This window comes from Babylonia areolata, chromosome 21 (assembly GCF_041734735.1).
Source record: "Babylonia areolata isolate BAREFJ2019XMU chromosome 21, ASM4173473v1, whole genome shotgun sequence".
Taxonomy (NCBI): Eukaryota; Metazoa; Mollusca; class Gastropoda; order Neogastropoda; family Buccinidae; genus Babylonia; species Babylonia areolata.
The window spans coordinates 3,842,431-3,849,930 of record NC_134896.1 but is presented as its reverse complement, the minus strand read 5'-3'; the positions used below and the strand labels follow the sequence as shown (position 1 = coordinate 3,849,930).

General features: G+C 49.2%; 1 protein-coding gene across 1 annotated transcript in view; it reads right to left on the bottom strand.

Moving 5' to 3' along the window:
• Positions 1–7,500, bottom strand: part of LOC143296179 (uncharacterized) — a 180,099-nt gene that overhangs the window by 171,935 nt on the left and 664 nt on the right. The window lies entirely within an intron of this gene.

Below are 7,500 nucleotides of genomic sequence, written 5' to 3'. Positions count from 1 at the left end.
GGGTTCTTTTACGTGCGCTAAGTGCATGCTGCACACGGGACCTCGGTTTATCGTCTCATCCGAATGACTAGCGTCCAGACCACCACTCAAGGTCTAGTGGAGGGGGAGGAAATATCGGCGGCTGAGCCGTGATTCGAACCAGCGCGCTCAGATTCTCTCGCTTCCTAGGCGGACGCGTTACCTCTAGGCCATCACTCCACACAATAACAGGAAACCTCGCCTCACAAAAACTGACGACTTTCCTGAGAGTCAGTGGTTATAAACTGATTTTTTTTTTTACTTCTCGATGCATGTGTTTAACTGTGTTTAGTTTCAGTTTCAGTTTCAGTTTCAGTAGCTCAAGGAGGCGTCACTGCGTTCGGACAAATCCATATACGCTACACCACATCTGCCAAGCAGATGCCTGACCAGCAGCGTAACCCAACGCGCTTAGTCAGGCCTTGAGAAAAAGAAAAAAGAAAAAAAGGGGTGAATAAATAATAGATAAATACATTAAAAATAATAATAATAATAATAATAATAATAATAATAATAATAATAATAATAATAAAATAACAACTACTACCACTACTACTAATATGTATAAGGCGTAAAAACTTGATGAAGTCAACTATAAGCATACATAAATAAATAAATAATAATTATAATATAATATAATGTGTTTAGCATTATGAAATGATTCAATTTATAGAGCACATTTTCTTGTAAAAAACCAAGCTAACTGCGCTGTACAATGTAAAGGCACATGCATGCAGTTTCAGTTTCAGTTTCAGTAGCTCAAGGAGGCGTCACTGCGTTCGGACAAATCCATATACGCTACACCACATCTGCCAAGCAGATGCCTGACCAGCAGCGTAACCTAACGCGCTTAGTCAGGCCTTGAGAAAAAAAAATGCATGCAAACACTGAAATGAAACGCTTACATGGCACAACCCTGCACACACATCCAACCAAACACTAACATATGTACAGACACACACAAATCGTCGTTCACAACACTCAGTACACATACCACACATCACAATAACATTCATAATGCACAGTTTAAATCACAACATTCAACACTATCACCACAATGCTTAAAACCATGTCACAATTCTTGAATCACAATACTGAAACCCGGTCATCCCCACCCACCAAGACAACACCTCAACAACATACACATGAGAATTCTCCCCCCCCCCCCCCCTTTCTTTATGTTGATGTGTGTTCTCTAAGACGTGGAACAAGCTCCCTGATAACCTCCGTCATTCTGATTCCCTCGCATCTTTTAAATCTCGTCTTAAAACTCACCTTTTCCCTCAGCAATAAGTTCAATTGTGGCAGGTCCACTTCCTTTGCGTTAGCTGTGCTTGACTATGTGTGTATACATATGTATGTGTACATAACTACATACATGTATATGAATGTGTATTGTGTGTGCATGTGCGTGTGTTTATGTAAGTTTGTGCCTGCCTATGTGTGCGTATGTGTTAGGGTAGCTGTTAGATACACATGTATGTTAAAATGTATGAATGCAGCGTGTGTGTGTGTGTGTGTGTGTGTGTGTGCGTGTGTGTGTGTGTGTGCGTGTGTGTGCGTGTGTGTGTAGTCACATTTTGGTGTGTGTATGTAACATAGATATGATGTATTATGTTAACAAAAAACGTTTTTGTAAAGCACCTAGAGCAGATTTCTGGATAGTGTGATATAAGTATCCATTATTATTATTATTATTATTATCATTATTATTATTATTATCATTATTATTATCATTATTATTATTATTATCATTATTATTATTATTATTCTCTAGAAACAAAGCAGAAACAGACAGGAAGCCACATGTAGGTCTAGGTTTTGACGCGTTCGTGTAGCTGAACCTCGAATTTCGTTATTTTGTTTTTCTTTTTTCTTTTTCTTTTTTTCAATTTTTCACAATCTCTTCGTTAAACTCTTTACGCATGTGGAGTGATGGCCTAGAGGTAACGCGTCCGCATAGGAAACGAGAGAATCTGAACGCGCTGGTTCGAATCACGGTTCAGCCGCCGATATTTTCTCCCCCTCCACTAGATCTTGAGTGGTGGTCTGGACGCTAGTCATTCGGATGAGACGATAAACCGAGGTCCCGTGTGCAGCATGCACTTAGCGCACGTAAAATAACCCACGGCAACAAAAGGGTTGTTCCTGGCAAAATTTTGTAGAAAAATCCACTGCGATAGGAAAAACAAATAAAACTGCACGCAGGAAAAAATACAAAAAAAATGGGTGGCGCTGTAGTGTAGCGACGCGCTCTCCCTGGGGAGAGCAGCCCGAATTTCACACAGAGAAATCTGTTGTGATAAAAAGAAATACAAATACAAATACAAATGCAATGTATTGAAATGCATTCCCCTGTCGTTGTCTTGTATCAGCGATTTCTTGAAGAGACAGTCAAAGTGGGCTGGGTGGTGGTGGTGGTGGTGGTGATGGTGGTGAGGGTGGGGGTTGATGGAATTCTTTGTAAATGGGTTATTATACAGTGAATTAATGAAGGTCAAAGTATTTTCATACCGATCTAATCACCAGCTCCTCTACAATGAAAAACAAAAGACACATCTGTTCATGATGATGACGATGATAATAATTATTATCAAATTTTTACAAATCATTCCAAGTAGAGAGAGAGAGAGAGAGAGAGAGAGAGAGAGAGAGAGAGAGAGAGAGAGAGAGAGAGAGAGAGAACTCAGAACTTAAAACATTTTTATTCAATGATTAAGATTTTAGGCATAGCCTATTCTTCCAATCTGTCCTTGCTAATCTACATCTATTACAAATAGCACACACAAAAATGAAAGGAAAAGGTATTCATGCAAAAGGGTATACATAATGAAGAAAACAACCCCTACCCACCCCCCCACCCCCCCCCCCCCACACACACACACCCACGCACACACATGCATACACACACGCGCGCGCACGAGTACACACACACACATACATACACACGCGCGCACACACACTGACAGCCCCCACCCCTCCCTCCCCCCCCCACACAAAGATTGACAGATGGATAGGACAGTGAGTCAGAGAGAGAGAGAGAGAGAGAGACAGAGACAGAGACAGAGAGAGAGAGAGATGTCATCAGTATACAAGTTCCAGAAACATCCGGGTGTTGAAAAGGTACAGTATTGTTACCGCCTCTGAAATCTACGTGCGGCAAGTGCAACATACTACAGTGACTACCACCATCACCAATATTACTTGGACATTTGTCACGATTATGATAGAACGAAATGAATACATTTATGCATGCATAAGAAATAGAACGAGAAAAAAAAAGAAAAAAAAAGAAAGGACTAACAGAAGCAAAACAAAACAAGATGAAATGAGAAAGCAAGAGAGAGGGAGACTGAGTGAGAGTGAGTGTGAGAGAGAGGAAGAGAGAGGGAGAGAAAGGGGGAGAGAGAGAGAGAGAGTGAGTGAGAGAGAGAGGGGAGAGAGAGAGGGAGAGAGAGAGTGAGAGAGAGGAAGAGAGGGAGAGAGAGTCAGAGAGAGAGGGGGAGAGAGAGGGAGAGAGAGAGTGAGAGAGAGGAAGAGAGGGAGAGAGAGTGAGTCAGAGAGAGAGGGGGAGAGAGAGGGAGAGAGAGAGTGAGAGAGAGGAGAGGAGGTGAGAGAGAGAGGGCAGAGATAGAGCACAGAGACAGAGAGGTGAGAGAGGAAGAGAGAGAGGGGAGGAGTGAGAAGAAAGGAGAGGACGACGAAGAGACGAACAGCAAAGAAAAGAGAGGAGACAGAGGAGTCAGAAGGAGGGGGGGGGAGAACGAGAGAGGAGGGAGGAGAGGGGGGGGGGAGTGAAAAATGATGGAGAAAATTCAACATCGTGATGTGTGAGAGTGAAGTTGGAGTAAAAAGGTTAGAGAGAGGGAGAAGAGGGAGAGATGAGTAGAGAGAGGAGCAGCAGAGAGAGTAGTCACAGAGATCGAGGGAGGGGAGAGGAGCAGGGAAGCAGGGGAGACCCCCGTTCCAACACGCCCCTGCGAAGACGATGAGAAGATGACCCCCCTGCAACACGCCCCAGTCCAACACAGGCGCCCCAGGAGAACAGGTGAGACACCAACGAGGCGAAGAGCTTTCAAACCCACGGCAGACACCCGCATGCCCACAAGACTCCGGAAAGACTCAGATCCAGACAGGAACCCGCGACGAGATAACTTAGAGAACCCAGCAGAGCACTGAGTCCCCTTCAGACACTAAGACGAGAGAGAGAACGACACAGTCCACAACCTTGGAGAACCGACCACGACTAAAGATCAGAGAGACGGCCCACACCAGCCCACCTTATCCAAGCAGGCAAAGACCCCCCATCACACACAGTTTGAGAAACCCCCACAGTGCACAGAGATGTCAGAACGACGCCACTGGGCGGAAGATCAAACCCCAGCCCGGAATTGAAAGCCGACTCCCCCCCAGTTCCACAACTGTGAGAAGAGCCGGAGAGCAGAGACTGAAAGACCCCACTTCAAAGAGAGGCGGACAGACGAGCCACCAGAGAGAGAGGAAGAGAGGGCATTCCCACAGGGGAGACCCGGAACGAGAAGAGAAGACCCGACTCCAAAGTCCCCCCTCCGAGAGATGAGACAGCGAGAGGACAGAATGAAGAAGCAGCACCGAGAATGTCCAGAGGGGCGCGAGAGAGAGAGAGTGAAGAGAGAGGCAGAGAATAAGTGAGAGAGAGAGAGGGGGGGAGAGAGAGGGAGGGAGGGAGAGAGAGGGAAAGAGAGAGAGGGAGAGATAGACATACAGACAGACAGACAGACACAGAGACAGAGACAGATAGAATGGGAGAGAGAGAGAGAGAGGGGGGGGGGGAGAAAAACACAGACAGAGACAGACGAAGAGACAAACAGTCAAACAAAAAGACAGACAGACAGAGACAAGGGGGGGGGGGGGGACGGGAGGGGGGGGGGAGTGAAAACATATGAATGATCAGATCAGACAATTCTTAACATTCGTGTATGTGTGAGTGTGAGCTCTTTTGGATAAAAAGCGATTAAAATCATCAAATAGTAGCAGTCGGAGTCTTAGTAGTAGAAGTAGCAGCAGCAGCAGCAGCAGAAGTAGTATCAGGCACTACTACTACTTGTACGTGATGGCAGGTGACAGCCCAGGGACCCTCCCCGCCTTCCCACACACCTCCCCCCTTCCCACACACCTTTCAAACATCACCCACCTTCCCACACACCTCCCCCCCTTCCCACACACCTTTCAAACACCCCCCCCTTCCCACACACCCTCCCCCCTTCCCACACACCTTCAATACACCCCACCTTCCCACACACCCTTTCAAACCCACCTTCACACACTCTCCCACACACCTCCCCCATTTCCCCCACACCTCCCCCCCATTCCCACACACCTCCCTTCAACACCTTTCAAACACCCACTCCTCACACACCTCCCCCTTCCCACACCCTTTCAAAACACCCCACCTTCCCACCTCACCCCCTTCCCACCCCTTTAACACCCACTTCCCACACCCCTTTCCAAACACCCCACCTTCCCACACACCTTTCACACCCCCACCTCCCCCACCTTTTTTAAAAACCAACACCCCCCCCCCCCTTCCCCCACCACCTCCCCCCCCCTTCCCCCAATTTCAAACACCCCCCCCTTTCCCCACCACCCCCCCCCCCACCCTTTCAAACCCCCCCCTTTCCCACCACCCTTTTTAAACACCCACCTTCCCCACCTTTCAAACACCCCATTTTCCCACACCCCTTTCAACACCCACCTTCCCAAAACCTTTTTAAAACCCCCCTCCCCAACACCTTTCAAACACCCCCCCTTTCCCACCCTTTTAAAAAACACCTCTTTTCCCCCCACCTTTCAAACACCCCCCCTTTCCCCACACCCTTTTTCAAAACACCCCCCCCCTTTCCCAAAACCCCCACCTTCCCACCATTTCAAACCCCCCCCCCCTTCCCCACCCCCCCCCCCTTCCCACCCTTTCAAACACCCCCCCCACCTTCCCCACCCTCCCCCCCCCTTCCTAAAACCTTTCAAACACCCCCCCCCCCTTCCCACACACACCCCCCCTTCCAACACCTTTAAAACACCCCACCTTCCCACACACCTCCTCCTTTCCCCAACACCCCCCCCCCTTCCACACCCTCCCCCCTTTCCCCACCACCCCCCCCCTTCCCATACACCTTTAAAACACCCCACCTTCCCACACACCTCCCCCCCCTTCCCACACACCTTTCAAACACCCCACCTTCCCACACACCTCCCCCCTTCCCACACACCTTTCAAACACCCCACCTTCCCACACACCTTTCAAACACCCCACCTTCCCCCCCCCGCCCCGACCTTCCCACACCTTTCAAACACCCCCCACCTTCCCACACACCTTTCAAACACCCCCCACCTTCCCACACACATTTCAAACACCCCCACCTTCCCACACACCTTTCAAACACCCCCACCTTCCCACACACCTTTTTCAAACACCCCACCTTCCCCCCCCCCCCACCTTCCCACACACCTTTCAAACACCCCCACCTTCCCACACACCTTTCAAACACCCCCACCTTCCCACACACCTTTTTCAAACACCCACCTCCCCCCCCCCACCTTCCCACACCTTTCAAACACCTCCCACCTTCCCACACACCTCCCCCCCACCTTCCCACACCTTTCAAACACCCCCCACCTTCCCACACACCTCCCCCCTTCCCACACACCTTTCAAACACCCCCACCTTCCCACACACCTTTTTCAAACACACACCTCCCCCCCACCTTCCCACACACCTCCCCCCCACCTTCCCACACCTTTCAAACACCCCCCACCTTCCCACACACCTCCCCCCTTCCCACACACCTTTCAAACACCCCACCTTCCCACACACCTTTTAAACACCCACCTTCCCACACCTTTCAAACACCCCACTTTCCCACACACCTTTCAAACACCCACCTTCCCACACACCTTTCAAACACCCCCTTCCCACACACCTTTCAAACACCCCACCTTCCTACACACCTTTCAAACACGCTACTTTTCCACACACCTTTCAAACACCCCACCTTCCCACACACCTTTCAAACACCCCCACCTTCCCAAAACACCCCACCTTCCCACACATTTCAAACACCCCCCCACCTTCCCACACACCTCCCCCCACCTTCCTACACCTTTCAAACACCCCCCCACCTTCCCACACACCTCCCCCCACCTTCCTACACCTTTCAAACACCCCCCACCTTCCCACACACATCCCCCCTTCCCACACACCTTTCAAACACTCCACCTTCCCACACACCTTTCAAACACCCCCCTTCCCACACACCTCTTTCAAACACCCCACCTTCCCACACACCTTTCAAACACCCCACCTTCCCACACACCTTTCAAACACCCCCCACCTTCCCACACACCTTTCAAACACCCCCTTCCCACACACCTTTCAAACACCCACTTTCCCACACACCTTTCAAACACCCTCCACCTTCCCACACACCTTTCAAACACCCACTT